Raw genomic sequence first — 18,546 nt, 5'->3', positions numbered from 1 at the left:
CAGGCTTGTGCTGAAACCTGCATCTCATAACAATTTCTCCATTAATCAAAATTGAAATAATCAAGAAATCTTTGATATTTTAACATACATGAACGTGTATATAGCTTCCTCAGTGGAACAGCCGATTTGAATAAACATGATGAACAAATGAAATCCAAACTGTGACATACTATAGTTCAATTCTTTTATCTTGGTGGCTCGCGCATGCCCGCCCAGACGCAGGAGATTGCTGCGTTGCCAGTTGCACATGACGCACGCACCAATAGAAGCAGCGCCATAGTATAGCATAGTTCGCAAGCTTACGTTTAGGGGGGAGCGCGCAGTTCATGAAGCAAAGCCACCACGGCCGCATTAACCCTTTCGCTGCTACAAAGACGTGCTCCCTGCATTCCGCGCTGTGCGCGATTTTGTCACTGCACTACTCGCCCGTGCAGACACATCGTGTTCCGACTGCTTTGACACTCTTATCAATCGATTCCACAAAAACTATTTGGCCCAAAAATTAGATTTTTACACATCTTCTTGACTGATACCTTCCCCCCATAAATGACTTAATTTTGTTTCGATGTTCAACGCAGTTATTATGCAGCATTAAATATAGTAAACCATTGCATGGAATTTTGAAGAGTTTGCAGAGGTAAAAGTCCATAGAGTATACTTTCCGTATGGTCGATTTTAGTTGCACAATGTTGAGAATGAAATGTGGACAAGATACCTAAATTTAATATAAAATTTACTGTATAACAATAGCTCATTTAAGTACCACATAGGTGTCGTATGTAATATTGAGAAATATTCCGTCTTTCGCAACTGTAACAGAAGTTTTATTTACACTGAGCACGTTTGGCTTTATTTTAAAGCACTTCAATCAATCAAAAGGAAGTAGACAAAATACATTAAACAAAACTGTGGACTTACAAAAACATTAGGACTTAAATATACCGTCTATCAGTGAAGTGCTAAAACACTGATCTGCCAACACAAACGTTGAATATTGTGTTACCGCAGCACAAAACTACGAAAGGTGACTTGGCAATGGAGGAGACAAAATACTGTCCACTGAAGATGCTTCAAAAGAGAGAAACGCGTCTGGTCTAAATAAGCCCCTTATTACAGTTGCAGAAGAGGAATATATTTCAGTACCATTGGTAAAACTGCGACTGTGGAACAAAAACAAGAAAGAGAACATGAGTACCATTGTGTATGTGCCATACCTTTCCTTGATTGAAGTGCTTTAAAATAAAGCCAAACGCGTCCGGTGTAAATAATACTTTTATTACAGTCGCGAAAGATGGAATATTTCTCAATATTACGTACGACACCTATGTCGTACTTAAATTAAATGAGATATTGTTATACAGTAAATTTTATATGAAATTCAGGTATCTTGTCCCCATTTCATTCTCAACATTGTGGCAACTAAAATCGACCATACGGAAAGTATACGCTATGGACTTCTACCTCTGCCAACTCTTCAAAATTTCGTGCAATGGTTTACTACATTTAAAGCTGCATAATAACTGCGTTGAACATCGAAACAAAATTAAGTCATTTATGGGGGGAAGGTATCAGTCAAGAAGATGTGTAAAATTCAAATTTGTGGGCCAAATAGTTTTTGTGAAACTGAATGATAAGTGTGTCAAAGCAGTGGGAACACCATGTGTCTGCACAGGCGAGCAGTGCAGTGATGACAAAATCGCGCACAGTGCGGAATGCGGCGAGCACGTGTCTGCAGCTGCAAAAGGGTTAATGAAGAGACAAAGCACTAGAAATTTCAAAAAATTGCATTAAAACGAATAAAATTCGTAAAGTAAGGCACTTCGATATTGTTTTTTAATAATGAAAATACTAAGCACCGAACAAGGTTTGAACTCATAACCTTTCACATAGCAGCCCCACACCTTAACCGTTACGCTAACGCACCTCGTCTGACTACACAACACTGAGGACAATAACACGTCATGCAAAATACTGACAAACACTGTTGGTATGACTATGAATTACTCACGCTTCGTCGAAGTACAATAGGAAATAAACAATTACCGCTGTTCTTTATTGCGAAAAAGCGGTTCGTGAGAGTGCTATCGCCTGAATTAGGAGTCTTATTGCTTGTTTGGTTTAATTAATTAATATAATATGAAGCAATTGGTATAAAGAATGCTTTTTCCAAAATTTCTATAAAAGAATGTCTGCTATCAAGACATTGCTTTTGTTCTATTACTTTATTTATGACTGAACGTTTCTAAATCTGAAGACACTCGTCCATGCTCTGCAGTGCAGTCGAGATGTGGCACCGCTGTTCTCTGTTCATTGGCTGACTGTGTTTTGTGACGTCAGATGCGCAGAACGAACCTAAACTCGGCCGCCAACATAAATGACGCGCACTTTAAACATCCAACAGTCATACATAATGATCACAGAGAGCATAAACTTCTCAAGTATTTTGTGAAATTATCTAAATACTGAACTAGCTGCTAGTTATTGCTGTATATGGAGTTATCAGTCTTGTAAAGTGTCTCCAACAGTGATATATTTTAATTTGTTTGGAAAAATAAGCTAAATTAATAATTTTTTACCAATGTGAATGAGAACATTACCTGTTATAGAGCCACAACTTAGTTATGTCTTAATGGAGGTATCGGTTCCATATAAACATTTATTTGTGAAAGCCATAATGATTTTCCTTATTTTAGGTAGAGCAGTGTGTGAAATTTTCATTCACGCAATTTCCTCTGCATTGCTGCAGCAGTACACTGTTTCTCTTCCTCTTCTCAATTTCTAGAACCAACTTTTTCACCTGCTATTAAAAAGTAATTATTAAAAAATTCTGCAGCTCAAATATATTTATAATACTTACATTCTTCTTAATGTAAATAGCTTCATCCTCAATCATTTCCTTCCTTGTCCCTCTTTCTCTTTCAGCAATATTCTACAACAATTTAATTTTTGTGCACGTGTGACCAATTAATTATGGGACCAAAGATGCTGCTGTTGTTGGTTATATTGTTTATTCGTCGTTGGCTGATACTCATATCTGAGTTTTCATTTCTCTCCTGAGATTTCCTTTGTCACGGTTCAGGCGTGGAAATGTCGTTGATGGCTTAGCAATCCAATCCTAGCGTGGAACAGGCGGCCACAGACATGACAGCTGATGGAAGGTGGAGGACGTGGCTGAGCCTGGAGGAGTTTACGTCTCTGGCGTTTGTCATTCTCCATTCTTCGATGTTCCAGCTCAAAGTTTTGAAGAGCATTTGAGGTAACTGAGCGCCAGCGACTTCGGTCTTCTGCTATTGTGGACCAGTTACTCGGATTGATGTTCAAGTTTTTCAGATTTTTCGTGTACTGATCCTTATAACGTTTGAGAGGGGCACCTTGTGGCCTTTTACCTGTGCTCACTTCGCTGTACAGCATTTGGCGTGGAAGTCTGTCATTTTTCATCCGCTGGACATGTCCAACCCATCTGAGTTGATGCCCAATGATAAGAGCTTCCATGCTATACATTTTTGCTTTCTCAAGAACAGCTGTGTTGGATATGAAGTCATCCCATTTCAGGTTCATGATATATCTTGGCTTCTGTTGGTTGAAGCGTTCTAGTTTCTTCAGATCACAGCGATATAATGTCCAGGTTTCGCAACCATATAGCAGTGTGGAAATGACTACAGCTTTGTACACCATCAGTTCGGTGTACAGTGTTAGGTCATTATTCAGGAAGACACGCTTTGTAAGACGTCCAAATGCTACACGGGCAGCACGTAATCTATTATCCACATCTTTTTCCAGATGAGCAGTTAGATGACAGTATGCTTCCCAGGTAGAGGAAATGGTTCACTTGTTCCAAGGGTGTATCACAAACAGATATGCTGAAGTCAGGAATGGAAGAGCCAGGAGTTGGCTGCGCCATCACTTTTGTCTTTGGAATATTGATGGAGAGACCAAATCGTTCGTACGCCCTGCTGAAGAAATCAACTGACAGCTGCAACTCTGCAGGTGAATGAGCTGGAGAAGCATTGTCATCAGCATACTGCAGCTCTGTCACACGAGTGGTACTGGTGAACCTTTTTGAATGGAGTCTGGACTGGTTGAATAATCCTCCATAAAACCAGTACTTTAGTTCTATTCCTGCATTGTTTACGGTTGTCTCGTAAAGCATACCTGCCAGATGCAATGCAAATTATGTTGGTGCAAGAACGCATCCTTGTTTAAGCCCACTTGTTATTGGGAATTCACCAGTCGTTTCATTCTGGCAGAGGACCAGTCCAGTCATATCATCGTGGAGAGCTTCAATCAGGTCAACAAAATGTTCAGGGCAGCCGAAGCGTTTTAAGACCATCCACATGGCTTCTCTGGGAACTGTATCAAAGGCCTTTTCTAGATCGTAGAAAACAAGTAGTAAAGGCTTTTGCTGTTCTCTGCACTTCTCCTGTAGTTGTCATGCACAGAAAATCATGTCAATTGTCCCTCTTGAAGGTCGAAACCCCGTTTTGAGACTCGGGTAGTATAGTCTCTGAAAGTGTCTGGAGGCGATTTAAAAGGATTCTTGCAAAAATTTTGCCAGTGACAGAGAGTAGAGATATTCCCCGGTAGTTACCACAAACGCTTCTGTCGCCCTTCTTGAAGATGGTGACAATTGTGGAGTTCTTCAAGTCAGCTGGTACCTTGCAGGTTTCCCACATTAATAGAATGAGTGAGAAGAGTCTGGTTTTTAGAGGCAAGCCGCCACCCTCAATAAGCTCCATCGGGATGCTGTCAGGTCCAGGAGCCTTCCCAGGTTTCACACTCTTGAGTGCATTGCAAAATTCTTGAAAAGTTGGAGAATCAGCCATCCAGGGTTTTGGAGGGTGCTGTGGGACATTTTTGAGAAAATCTCCAGTGGCAGTAGAAGGGCGGTTTAACAGTGAGCTGAAGTGCTCTTTCCAACGATTTAAGATGTCCTGACTTTCAGTAAGAATGGTGGAGTTGTCAGCAGCTTTCAGTGTTCCTGATGAGGAGCAGATAGGTCCGTACAGCTCTTTAATACCAGCGTAGAAGCCACGCAGGTTCCTTGCATCGGAAAGATTTTGGAGTTCTGTGGCTTTCTGTTGCCATCATTTGTTCTTGATTACCCTTACTGCACTTTGACATTTCTGCTTGAGTTCTTGAAAGTGTGCTTTCTTTTCTGCGCAGGACGGATCTTGAGCAAGGGATAGGTAAGCATCCCGCTTTGCATTGATGATGGCTTGGATTTCTCCATGGTTGTCATCAAACCAGTCACTTCTTTTTCGTGCACTAAAACCAACAACATTCTCAGCAGTTTCTTTGATGATGTTCTTTAATGTGGTCCATTCTTGTTAGACGTCATCTGTGGTTGCTGGAGCTTTGTTAAGTCGTTCAGACAGTATGTCTTGGAAGTATGAGCGAACGTTTTTGTTGTTCAGGTTGCTTATGTTGAATTTTCTGCGTGGTGGGTTTGAAAAGTGGGATCGTGGCTTGCGATACTTTGGTACTCTCAAACGGCTGACTAAAAGTCTATGGTCAGTCCAGCACTCATCGATGTTTAGTGCTGCTTTTGTGATGAGAATGTCTTTCTTGTCACGCTGTCGCGTAATAACGTAGTCTATAAGATGCCAATGTTTGGAGCGTGGGTGCATCCATGTGGTCTTATAGCGGTTACGCAAACGGAATTGGGTATTGGAGATGAAAAGCTCGTGCTCAGCACATAAACCAAGAAGTAACAATCCATTTGCATTGCAGTTTCCCACCCCTTGTTTACCCACGACATCTCTCCAAAAACAGTTGTCCCTTCCCACTCTGGCATTGAAACCACCAAGTAAAATTAATTTATCTTGAATGGGTATTTTAGAGAGAGAGTACTGTTCAGTTGGTGGTAGAACTGATTCTTTGTGTCTTCATCACTGTATAAAGTAGGAGCATATGCAGAGACGAAGGTGATGAATCTTGGTTCATATTGTTTATTACTGTAGATCTATCACCATGATTGCCATCTTCAGGTCATGCGTGAAAAGTACATAGTCTGGCATGATATTTCAAATTTTTAAGTAGGTAGTATAACATATTTTCAAATTATGGTCTGCTACATACATCAGGTGGTCTTGATAGCCTTATGAAATTGATGTCTCAGGTGCTGTCACACTATTGTATAAGTTTGCTTCTTTGATGGCGTTGGAGCTATAATAGATGTTACACTTCTGTTGGATCAGTTATTTGTGTAGCTGTCGAATTATGATACTTTATTTCATAATGATGTTTTGTGGCAGCTGCATAGACAGTTCATTCAACAATGTTATGTGCTTACAGGCCATTTGCTTGGTCATACCTGTGTTTGTACTCACTATATTATATCGCTTACATGATTTGTGTTTATGTGATTCTATGCCAATATGTAATTTAATCCTATTGTTTTTTTATAACTTGATTATGCCAAATAGTGTTGAGACAAGTCTTACAGTGTTGTTTTCTTAGACATATGATTTCCAATGGTTACTTCTAATTTCATGGTAAAATGATCAGTGGATATGTTTGTAGATTTTGTTTTTCTACTTGTCTCTTGTTTGGAAGTATAATTTCAATAAAATTTTGTGTGTGTGAATATATATTTTGATTTCTTCAGGAACACTCATTTGTGGTTCACTTTGTGCTGTGTGATATAATAATATTATGATTTGTGTGATATTATTTACCATAAAAAAGTCATTTAGTTTTTGTATATAGTCATTACATTTTAATGTGGCTAAACTGTTACCTTTGTCTGACTTTGTTATTGCATTACTTGCTGTTAGTTTATTATTAGTTTGGCTTAATATCATACAGTCCTTGTACTGATTTTTGTAATTGTCAGTGCTTTCTTTTTGTATTGCATTCACTGTACTAATAACAATTTTCTTTTTGTGTTTAATTGGTAATCTAGCTGCATTAGTTCTATTGTAGCTGTAGTTGTAAGTTGTTTCCTGATAGTGTACTTAAATTTCAATTCTAGATTATATTATAAATCCTTGTCTAATAGTTTTAAAAAAATATAATCCAGAACGCAAGTTTCCAAGCACTATCAGGAAACAACTTAAAGCAACAACTAAAATAGTGATTGGCAGATCGATTACCTATAAAACAACAAAACGAAAACACTTTTAGGACAACGAATGCAACAGAAAAAGAAAGCACCCATAATAACAAACACCAGTACAGAAGCTATATGCTATTATGCCAAATTAGTGATAAACTAATATCTAGTATTGCAATAACTATAAAGTCAGACAAAGGTAATAGTTTAAACAATGGAAAATCCATGATGTAATAATGACAATATGACGTAAAGGACAGAGATGGTAGTCGTGTGTGTGTGTGTGTGTGTGTGTGTGTGTGTGTGTGTGTGTGTGTGTATTTTAGAAGAAGGCCTTCAGAGTGAAAGCTTACATGCTTTATCTTTTTGTTGTGACTCTTTGCGACTCAACATTTCCGCCATCTTTTTCATAATATTGTCAAATGTAATTGTTATTAATACTAAAACAGATTACTATCTACAAGAAGTAAATTACTTTTTCACAGAAAATAACATCGTAGAAATCACTAGAGATCCCACAAACAATTATGCTGCACAAACAAAGTAAGTCATCAAACAGTGTTATACTATTCTGTCCGACTTCAAAGAAAGAGAATGTTTGGTGATAAATCCTAGGGTACTTAAATTATGTGGACATCTGAAAATTCATAAAACATCTGTCTCTATCCATCCAGTTGTCAACAACATTCTAAGGAAACACACTAACATAGAATTTTGCTCACCAGACACGACACTATTTTTGAACCATGTATTCAGATCCAAGTATATGTAAAATTCAATGTAAAGTACGTGATAAATTCTATATGGGTCAAACTGGACATAATTTCAATATTCAATACCGAGAACACATTACAGAAAGCAGCTGTAACCCATCAACTTTCTTCCATCACTTGAAAACAGTATGACACACAGCAGACAATATAGAACTCAGTGTGAGGTTTTACATGTTACACAAAAAGGACCACTAATGAGTACTCTTGAAAAAATCTAAAATTATTCTCACACACAAAATTACCCTCAAGAAACTAAATAAACAGACTGATTTGAAATGCAAATGTTGCATAGAAAATTTTATTGAAATTATCCTTTCAAACAGAAAGATGAACAGAAAAAAAATGTACAAATACATCCAGACATTTTGTTGCCATGAAATTAATAGTAAACATTGGAAAGCATATGTCTAACTGCTACTGATGAGCTCTTTGCATTCCATGCAGAGGCTGCTTTTGTTATGGCTGCACTGCTTGCCAGATGCTGACACCTATGGTGGGAGGTGGCGTTCTGGCCAATATGAAATATTTAACAGATTTTTTGGAAACTATTAAGTGAAAAAAATTGTTTTTTGGAAATTTTAGTCTGATATCTTCACTTGATAAAGGACTGGATATTTTTCTTTTTCTTCCGTATCCGTCATACTTACTGTGCTGCATCAAATTAAGTAAAACATTGCATAAAATTTTAGCATGTTCCAGAGATTAAAATGTTTTGCGTAAACTCTGAGTATGGTTGATTTCAGCTCATACATTGCAGTAAATCAAATGTAGATAAGGTATCAAAATTTTATTTAAAATTGAGAGCAAAACAATAGTCATTTTGTTCTAATGAGATGCGCCCAGTTCTGTCCATGCAACTTCCTGGCTGTTATGAAATAATTAGTATCTGGTAAAGTTTCATATCTTCGGTTGATAAAGTACTGAATTTCCTTTTATTAACTGTCATAGGTACTGCGTTGCATCAAATTAAGTAAAACATTATGCAAAATTTTAAAGATTTTGCAGAGGTAAATGCACATTGCGTAAATTTTCCATGTTGTTGATTTTAGCTCATACATTCCAGTGAAATGAAATTTTTATAAGATATCGAACTTTTATTTAAAACTGAGAGCAAAAGGCCATCTCAGTTCGTTCATGAGTTATTGTGTTTTATATCCGAAGGACAGTTGCACCCTTTGCACCTATTAACGTTCTTGTGCATCACAATTCATGTGATCGTAACAATCGTCTTATCTCACAAACGATTCAAGATACAAAGATATGGTAGTAAATCATCTGCAGCAGTGATAGGTCAACGGCTCAGAACGCATTCAGATGTAGCACTGTAGGAAAATCCAGGTGACACACATACAAGTCCATGACGCCTGGGGAACAGTGTAGCCGGATGTGTATACACGCCCATAGCAGTGAAAGGGTTAAGAAAACAACATTGAGAAATTGCCACAAACATCATGCACCGCACCACTATCTGGCATAACCAATTCCATAACAAAAAGTAGGATAAAGTCACACATGGGAGTAGAATCACATAAATACGAATCATACAAACAATATAATATAGCTGGTAAGAACAAAGATGTGACCTACAGAATACCATGGAAACAAGGAGCCTGTAACCATGTAACATCGCTGACTCAGCTGTCAATACAGCTGTCACAAAATGGCATTATGAAATAAACTTTCATAATTCAACAACTACACAAGTAACTGCTCCACCAAAAGTTTAATATTCACTGTAGCTCTAGCAGCATCAAAGGAGCAAACTTACACAGTAATGTGACAGCAACTGAGACATCAATGTCACATGGAAATCAAGACAATGTGATGTACATAGTGAATCATAATTCTACAATATGGTAAATTATCTACTTAGAAATTTGAAGTATTGTCCCAAATCATGTACCTTTCGAAGATAACCTGAATATGACAACCACTCCAAAATAGGCCTATAGTAATAAACAACATAATAAAACACAGCAAAGTCTTTGGTCTGATAACACAATATACAATATGATTTTACTGCCTTGTCTGTCAATTTCTAAAAATTTTACAGCACTGTTTATAATTTGCAAAGCTGACCCAAAGAGGTCACCTTGCATAACTACAGACAGCGCAACAAGCGCTGCACCGTGTACAAAACAGCCGTATATAAGGTGGTGTGCCAGGCCTTCCACAGACTAAAGTTTACATGAAAAATGTTTTGCTCAGGTGTTCGACTGTGCTTTAATATATGCTATGGTTCAGTGTGACTGTACAGATTCCTACTTCATTCAGTGTCTTTGTGTATCCCTTCATGTGGAAACAGAATAAAAGTTGGTTGGTGGTAATTTTGATATTAAGTTTGTACATTTTGGTGATGATTGCAATATTCTACTCTGCGTGTTTCGTTTCTAAATTCGCTATGGCCAATATGTTTGCAGAAGGAATTCTTCAATCTCTTGTTGAACAATAACAAGCTCTCACCAGTCAGAAGCATGATGTCGCTGTGGCACTAAATAGTTTGTCAGCATTGTTGATGTGCCAGGGTTCATCGAGAAGATTGGGCTGCATATGATAAGCTCCTTCGGCAATATTTTCTAGAGTCACTAACTCCAAGGTGTGTAAGGCTTTGTTTCTGTCATGGGTTTCTTCTCATGTTTATCACCTTTTGTGTCAGATAGTTCCTCTTAGAAACCTGCAAGTCTCTCTTTTGATGAAATGTGTCAGTTGCTCTCTAATTATCCTTGCAAAATTAGTCATGTTATTGCTGCTCGTGTTGAGTTCTACCTTTGTCAAAAGCAGCTGCAACAGTCATGCAGAGCTTGGGCAGCAAAAGTTCATGTGCTTTGGTGTCATTCCATTTGTTACTGAAACTCACTGGGACTCATATGCTGATTCAGTGGTTCCCAATGCTATAATATGCACAGCTCCCAATAGGGAAGATCTTGAATGTGTTTTACGATGTCTCTCACAGAAGCTTTGAACTTTGCCCAGACCTTTGAAGTATAGGCAACAGGAAATCAGATAGAAGCTTGATGTCAGGTAGCTGCCAGTGCTGCTTCTCCTCCTAAGCGGCTTTCGTTTGGCTCACGAGGGGAAGATGACATTGTGGCTGTGCAACCACAGTCTCCATGCCACATGGGGTAGTGTTGTGCTAAGCAACAATAGCAGTCAGCATCACAACAGTGGCCACATGCTCTCTCCAGTCTTGCCGTTATTGTTTTGTTCAACATGAGCAGGCCACATGGACAACAGGCAACCATCATATCACCAGCATTGTCCCCGTCTCTCGTCGGTTAGTGAGTTACAAGAAACAACAAATTCTCATATTGGGAACATTTCCTACTCCTGTAGTGTATAAAGCAGTTGTGCGGGCTTGACCTTGCTAGTAATGTATGATGCCAACACTGAAAACTTATTTGGATTAGATGCCTTCAGAATTTTTGGATTCTCTATTCCTGATCAAGTGCTTCTGGTATCATATCAAGTCCCATACCAACAGGTATGCTTGGAATATTCCTCCCTGTTTTTCAGAAGGTGTAGGGTGTGCTGCTGATATTAAGGCTCACGCCATAATGAAAATTACAGTGGGCTCCAGTTTTATTTTCCTGCCCACCCAATCCCAATAGCTTTACGGCGACTACACAAGTAACTGCTCCACCAAAAGTTTAATATTCACTGTAGCTCTAGCAGCATCAAAGGAGCAAACTTACACAGTAATGTGACAGCAACTGAGACATCAATGTCACATGGGAATCAAGACAATGTGATGTACATAGCGAATCATAATTCTACAATATGGTAAATTATCTACTTAAAAATTTGAAGTATTGTCCCAAATCATGTACCTTTCGAAGATAACCTGAATATGACAACCACTCCAAAATAGGCCTGTAGTAATAAACAACATAATAAAACACAGCAAAGTCTTTGGTCTGATAACACAATATACAATATGATTTTACTGCCTTGTCTGTCAATTTCTAAAAATTTTACAGCACTGTTTATAATTTGCAAAGCTGACCCAAAGAGGTCACTTTGCATAACTACAGACAGCGCAACAAGCGCTGCACCGTGTACAAAACAGCCGTATATAAGGTGGTGTGCCAGGCCTTCCACAGACTAAAGTTTACGTGAAAAATGTTTTGCTCAGGTGTTCGACTGTGCTTTAATATATGCAATGGTTCAGTGTGACTGTACAGATTCCTACTTCATTCAGTGTCTTTGTGTATCCCTTCACGTGGAAACAGAATAAAAGTTGGTTGGTGGTAATTTTGATATTAAGTTTGTACATTTTGGTGATGATTGCAATATTCTACTCTGCGTGTTTCGTTTCTAAATTCGCTATGGCTAGTATGTTTGCAGAAGAAATTCTTCAATCTCTTGTTGAACAGCAACAAGCTCTCACCAGTCAGAAGCATGATGTCGCTGTGGCACTAAACAGTTTGTCAGCATTGTTGATGTGCCAGGGTTCATCGAGAAGATTGGGCTGCATATGATAAGCTCCTTCGGCAATATTTTCTAGAGTCACTAACTCCAAGGTGTGTAAGGCTTTGTTTCTGTCATGGGTTTCTTCTCATGTTTATCACCTTTTGTGTCAGATAGTTCCTCTTAGAAACCTGCAAGTCTCTCTTTTGATGAAATGTGTCAGTTGCTCTCTAATTATCCTTGCAAAATTAGTCATGTTATTGCTGCTCGTGTTGAGTTCTACCTTTGTCAAAAGCAGCTGCAACAGTCATACAGAGCTTGGGCAGCAAAAGTTCATGTGCTTTGGTGTCATTCCATTTGTTACTGAAACTCACTGGGACTCATATGCTGATTCAGTGGTTCCCAATGCTATAATATGCACGGCTCCCAATAGGGAAGATCTTGAATGTGTTTTACCATGTCTCTCACAGAAGCTTTGAACTTTGCCCAGACCTTTGAAGTATAGGCAACAGGAAATCAGATAGAAGCTTGATGTCAGGTAGCTGCCAGTGCTGCTTCTCCTCCTAAGCGGCTTTCGTTTGGCTCACGAGGGGAAGATGACATTGTGGCTGTGCAACCACAGTCTCCATGCCACATGGGGTAGTGTTGTGCTAAGCAACAATAGCAGTCAGCATCACAACAGTGGCCACATGCTCTCTCCAGTCTTGCCGTTATTGTTTTGTTCAACATGAGCAGGCCACATGGACAACAGGCAACCATCATATCACCAGCATTGTCCCCGTCTCTCGTCGGTTAGTGAGTTACAAGAAACAACAAATTCTCATATTGGGAACATTTCCTACTCCTGTAGTGTATAAAGCAGTTGTGCGGGCTTGACCTTGCTAGTAATGTATGATGCCAACACTGAAAACTTATTTGGATTAGATGCCTTCAGAATTTTTGGATTCTCTATTCCTGATCAAGTGCTTCTGGTATCATATCAAGTCCCATACCAACAGGTATGCTTGGAATATTCCTCCCTGTTTTTCAGAAGGTGTAGGGTGTGCTGCTGATATTAAGGCTCACGCCATAATGAAAATTACAGTGGGCTCCAGTTTTATTTTCCTGCCCACCCAATCCCAATAGCTTTACGGCGACTACACAAGTAACTGCTCCACCAAAAGTTTAATATTCACTGTAGCTCTAGCAGCATCAAAGGAGCAAACTTACACAGTAATGTGACAGCAACTGAGACATCAATGTCACATGGGAATCAAGACAATGTGATGTACATAGCGAATCATAATTCTACAATATGGTAAATTATCTACTTAAAAATTTGAAGTATTGTCCCAAATCATGTACCTTTCGAAGATAACCTGAATATGACAACCACTCCAAAATAGGCCTGTAGTAATAAACAACATAATAAAACACAGCAAAGTCTTTGGTCTGATAACACAATATACAATATGATTTTACTGCCTTGTCTGTCAATTTCTAAAAATTTTACAGCACTGTTTATAATTTGCAAAGCTGACCCAAAGAGGTCACTTTGCATAACTACAGACAGCGCAACAAGCGCTGCACCGTGTACAAAACAGCCGTATATAAGGTGGTGTGCCAGGCCTTCCACAGACTAAAGTTTACGTGAAAAATGTTTTGCTCAGGTGTTCGACTGTGCTTTAATATATGCAATGGTTCAGTGTGACTGTACAGATTCCTACTTCATTCAGTGTCTTTGTGTATCCCTTCACGTGGAAACAGAATAAAAGTTGGTTGGTGGTAATTTTGATATTAAGTTTGTACATTTTGGTGATGATTGCAATATTCTACTCTGCGTGTTTCGTTTCTAAATTCGCTATGGCTAGTATGTTTGCAGAAGAAATTCTTCAATCTCTTGTTGAACAGCAACAAGCTCTCACCAGTCAGAAGCATGATGTCGCTGTGGCACTAAACAGTTTGTCAGCATTGTTGATGTGCCAGGGTTCATCGAGAAGATTGGGCTGCATATGATAAGCTCCTTCGGCAATATTTTCTAGAGTCACTAACTCCAAGGTGTGTAAGGCTTTGTTTCTGTCATGGGTTTCTTCTCATGTTTATCACCTTTTGTGTCAGATAGTTCCTCTTAGAAACCTGCAAGTCTCTCTTTTGATGAAATGTGTCAGTTGCTCTCTAATTATCCTTGCAAAATTAGTCATGTTATTGCTGCTCGTGTTGAGTTCTACCTTTGTCAAAAGCAGCTGCAACAGTCATACAGAGCTTGGGCAGCAAAAGTTCATGTGCTTTGGTGTCATTCCATTTGTTACTGAAACTCACTGGGACTCATATGCTGATTCAGTGGTTCCCAATGCTATAATATGCACGGCTCCCAATAGGGAAGATCTTGAATGTGTTTTACCATGTCTCTCACAGAAGCTTTGAACTTTGCCCAGACCTTTGAAGTATAGGCAACAGGAAATCAGATAGAAGCTTGATGTCAGGTAGCTGCCAGTGCTGCTTCTCCTCCTAAGCGGCTTTCGTTTGGCTCACGAGGGGAAGATGACATTGTGGCTGTGCAACCACAGTCTCCATGCCACATGGGGTAGTGTTGTGCTAAGCAACAATAGCAGTCAGCAACACAACAGTGGCCACATGCTCTCTCCAGTCTTGCCGTTATTCTTTTGTTCAACATGAGCAGGCCACATGGACAACAGGCAACCATCATATCACCAGCATTGTCCCCGTCTCTCGTCGGTTAGTGAGTTACAAGAAACAACAAATTCTCATATTGGGAACATTTCCTACTCCTGTAGTGTATAAAGCAGTTGTGCGGGCTTGACCTTGCTAGTAATGTATGATGCCAACACTGAAAACTTATTTGGGTTAGATGCCTTCAGAATTTTTGGATTCTCTATTCCTGATCAAGTGCTTCTGGTATCATATCAAGTCCCATACCAACAGGTATGCTTGGAATGTTCCTCCCTGTTTTTCAGAAGGTGTAGGGTGTGCTGCTGATATTAAGGCTCACACCATAATGAAAATGACAGTGAGCTCCAGTTTTATTTTCCTGCCCACCCAATCCCAATAGCTTTACGGCGAGTTAGTCAAATTAGAACTAGATAAACTTATGTCTTTGGTGTTATCATGCCTGTCTATTCTAGTGAATGGTATACTCTGTTGGTTACTGTCGCAAAACCTAATGGCAATCTTCTGCTCTGAGATGATTTTAAAAAGTCTGTCGATTCACAGTCTATTATTGATACCCATCCGTTATCCCTTTGGGATGGACTCTTAGCACACCTTTCCAGGGACCAATGTTGTTGTTGTCCCTCCAACACTAAACTTGTGATCCCTTGATGCCTCAGAATGGGCCATACCACTGATACCTTCTTCCAGTCAACCAATACTTTTCCAAAATTGACTTGTCGGAAGCCTACTTGCAATGTCTCTGGATGATGATTCCAAACATAACCTTACAGTGAAAACTCCCTTCTGGTTACATCAATACCAGCACATGTCACTTAGAATGACTAGTACCCCTACCACTTTCCAACAGTTTTTGGAGCAACTCACAGCATCCGTGATGAAGTGCATTAACTAACGGGATGACATTGTGACCTCAGGTTCCTCAACAGATGAACGTTGGTTGAACCTTTGTTGCTTGTTCACAGTGCTGCAGGCTGCTGTTCTGAAAAGCAACTCAGACAAATTACGGTTTATTCAGCCGTCTATTGTCTGTCTCACTTTGAAGTCTTGCACTCGGGCGTCAAACATTTACGCCAAAGTTTCGATGCCATTATGGTGTCGCCACATCCTACCAATGTCATAGAGTTGCAGACCTTTCTTGAAAAGATTCCTTACCTCAATAAATTTTGTCCGGGTGCAGCCACAGTGGCTCGGCTACTTCATATTCTCTTATGTAAATGTGTTCTTTTTTCTGTGGTTGCCTGCTTATGAGTGTGCTTCTATCTTATTGATGTCAAAATTATACTCTGCACCTTGTTTAGTTACTTTCCAACCAGGCAACATCTTGTTTTAGCCACTGACACCTCATAGTATGATCTTGGAGCCATTCTCTTGCACAAATATGCAGACAGTTTTGTATGTCCTATTGCGTATGCTTCCAAAATTCTGAATCAGGTGCAGCAGTGCTACTCACTGATAGAAAAGAAGTGCTTGTTATTGTGTATGCATTCAAAAAAAGTCTTACCTTCCTACATGGTTCTAAATTTCATTTGATTACTCATCATAAACCTCTATCTTCTCTTTTCCACCCTTCGGCATCCTTATCAGGCAAAGTGGCCCATCACCTGCAACACTGGCCTCTCTCTTCTTCTTCTTCTTCTTCTTCATCTACTTCTTCTTCTTGACCCACTGCACAACACACTGCTGCAGGTGCTCTCTGTCAATTGCCACTGATACAGCATTTAATCAGGATGAACTGTTGTGTTTCCATTCAGACACCAAAGCCCAAAATACTGTGGACAGTTTTCCCATTACCAGTGCTGGGATTTTGGTGGCTGTTGTGGAGGGTCCTGTCTTACTTCAGGTTGGGTAATTTGCCCACCACAGCTGGGTGGGTAAACCACTGGTCTGAGCATTGTACCCTTGTGTAATTATTACCTTTTTCCACCACCATCACCACCCCTCATTTCTCAGCACTTGATGGTGTGTTACTGTTGGCTACTGAGGATTCAGTAAAACCTTTTTGATGACTAATACTATTTGTGAACACTTCGTTTTCCTTGTACCTCTGCTGTATGCTTATTAATTTAAACCATTAACTCTTGTTATTTGTTTGTTTGCACTACTTAACAGTCACTAAGTTTACACGTGACACATCTTCCAGAAGACGAAAGTTGAATTTTGGAAACCTTTCATCACTGTCATGTTTACATGTTTTGAGGCCTGAAATGGATTTGGTAGCCCAGTCAGATATGGCATCTGGAAATCAGCTGTTCCAGTTTCAGGTTTAGTGGGCGCAATCACTATTTCTTTCAATTAAATGTTAGTAGTAGACTGCTTCATGCACATTGTAATATATATACTTCTCCTTCACAGTGCAATGAGTCACTCCATCTATATTAGTTGAAATTTTTTAAAACAAATAGTAATCTGCCAGACCAAGCACATTTCAAAAATGATTGTGCGTTTACACGGTAGTGAAAATCAGTTGTGGAAGTGGAAAACTGGCAGTAAGAAGTGGATTTCCAGAATAGATTTCGGAGTGTTTATATGACCAACTAAAAGCGGTACAGGAAAGTTGGTTTATGAAATCCAGTTTTGGGAGGCCATGTAAATATAGTGAATGATGATGCCATCACCTAACTACATCGTATGTCCTGCGCTCTAAATATCTGCTGTTATTGTCTGGTGAGATCACATGAAGTCAGCTGTAATTGGCTGTCAAAAGAGTGTTGCAGTCTTGATTTCAGTTCTTCAGAAGCTGACGTGGTGTGTTTGGTGGAATCTGTGTTTTTACTTTCAAAATATGAAAATATGCAGTGTAAATGTTGCCACTTATCAAAGATCTGTACAAAATGTGGTTTTTCTTTTTACTGGCTTTTGTTTTTTAAAGTGCTGGGAAGTTCTTTGCTGGTGTAAAAAAAACCTTCACTACGTAAAGGATTGATAAGTGTATCAACACTAAACAAGGAAAAAGTGAATTTTCACCCGGGAAAAGGTGATTATTTAACCAGAAAATAAGGGAAAACCCCAGAAATTCTTTTCTTGTCTGTTTATACACCCTGTAACTGCTTTTGGATTGTAGAGGTTGATGCTTTCTCAAAATTTCCTTATGTGGTTCTTTGACCATCCATGCCCTTGACAGCTACTGTTACACCCCTACAGAGATTTTTTCCATAGAAACATTCCCATATATGCTAGTAACCGACAATGCGCCTCTCCCAGTTTGTGTCTCAAGTTTTTGAACAGCATGGCATCCACAGTGTTAGCTCCTCTCCCTTGCATCTCCTATCCAGTCGAGGGGTAGAGCCACAAACCCCTACATTCAAGACACAGATGAAAAAACATGTCACTCAATCCTGTCCTGAGGAAGCCGTTAATACATTCTTGAGTTCATATAGGTTCACTCCCATCAGCAACCTTAGTCCACCCTTTACAGTGCTCCACATGCTCTGGCTGACACCTGACCACCTGCCTCAGAGAGTTTCCATCTGTGCTTCACATCTGGGTCCGAGCGTTTAGCATGCACCCAATGTGGATGCCAGCAGTTGTACACTGTGCACGCCTCTGATACTTTGATGTCAAGACACTAAGATCAGCTCCACCGATGCGTGACTGACCACACATCGGAGAACTCTCAGCCCCCGCAGCTGCCTCCCCCATCTG

At 39.5% G+C, this 18,546-nt stretch overlaps 1 protein-coding gene across 1 annotated transcript in view; it reads left to right on the top strand.

Annotated features, from left to right (window-relative positions):
• The window catches only part of LOC124787095 (sphingomyelin phosphodiesterase 4), a 205,221-nt gene that overhangs the window by 106,014 nt on the left and 80,661 nt on the right, over nt 1–18,546 (top strand). The gene's annotated exons all lie outside the window — the stretch shown is intronic.

The sequence above is a fragment of the Schistocerca piceifrons genome, chromosome 1, assembly GCF_021461385.2.
Source record: "Schistocerca piceifrons isolate TAMUIC-IGC-003096 chromosome 1, iqSchPice1.1, whole genome shotgun sequence".
Taxonomy (NCBI): Eukaryota; Metazoa; Arthropoda; class Insecta; order Orthoptera; family Acrididae; genus Schistocerca; species Schistocerca piceifrons.
The sequence above is the reverse complement of the archived record's forward strand: the minus strand, read 5'-3'. Positions and strand labels throughout refer to the sequence as shown.